Source organism: Cynara cardunculus, assembly GCF_001531365.2.
Source record: "Cynara cardunculus var. scolymus isolate 2C chromosome LG 15, CcrdV1, whole genome shotgun sequence".
Taxonomy (NCBI): Eukaryota; Viridiplantae; Streptophyta; class Magnoliopsida; order Asterales; family Asteraceae; genus Cynara; species Cynara cardunculus.
In genome coordinates this window covers 17574689-17575811 of record NC_037542.1, presented here as the reverse complement: position 1 = coordinate 17575811, position 1123 = coordinate 17574689, and positions in this window count along the sequence as shown.

Genomic DNA, 1123 nt, shown 5'->3' with positions numbered 1-1123 from the left:
GAAGTCTAAGGAGTTATTTAACATGTTTTGGATTGTTCAAGAACTTATTTGTTCCAAAAATTGTCCAATGAGTTATTTAACATGTTTTAAATTGTCCAAGGACTTATTTGCTTCAAAAAATTGTCCAAGAAGTTATTTAACATGTTTTTTGAATGTCCATTGATTTATTTGTTCCAAAAAATTGTCCAAGTACTTAATCATTCCAAATATTAAAGTTCATTGAGGGTTGCTATTTATACCTCGTCTATACTCATAATCCACCTATTTTTACTTTCTACCTCATCTATAAAAAAGGATACAAATAGAATTCATCGTTAAAAAAACAGGAAAACTACGAAGCGAATACAAGACCACCTAACTTGACAATTTATGGAAGATACAAAAGCCAGATGTAGACACAAAGGACTATACTAATGAGGTCACCAACCCACGACAAGAACACTTGAATAAAATGACATACCCAGAAGCAATTTTTAATTTATTATGAGTCCAAACGCATCAAGTAGGGAAAAATAATTCTTAATTGTTTAAAATAAAAGAAACTATCACTAGAAGATCAATATAACGAATCGATTGATGGCATCAACAATCTAGTACTAAACTTGACCTTAAACTGGTTCTCAGGTTGCAACGCCATTCCATCCGAGAAGAAATAAAACCGTTGAAACCCACTAAAAGAAAACAGATAAATGTCTGAAAGACAAGTCCACAATAAAAAACATCACTTGATTACCAAAAGTGCAAAACTTGTATATAATAAGTCCACAAGGTCACTTGTTCGGCCCAATTTGCCAAAGAGGGAAACGAACGGTGATTTTAGGACACAAATTTGCGCAAGTTCCACAAGCCAAAGACCTTAGTCCACACATTATAACTTTTTTTATAGCACATTATATAACGATGGATTGTATTTAAACATATTTTACGTTTTAAAAATATAAAAGGAACACATAATAATGAATCATGAGAGCATCTCTAATAGTTTCTCTAAAATGGAGAAAATCAATTTTTTCCCTTTTCAATAATCTAACAGTTTTCCTATCTTATGTCACTACTTGCACCTGCTTTCGTAGGATACAAACATTGAAAATAAGCTCCAATAATCGTTTCTAACCTAAGAAAA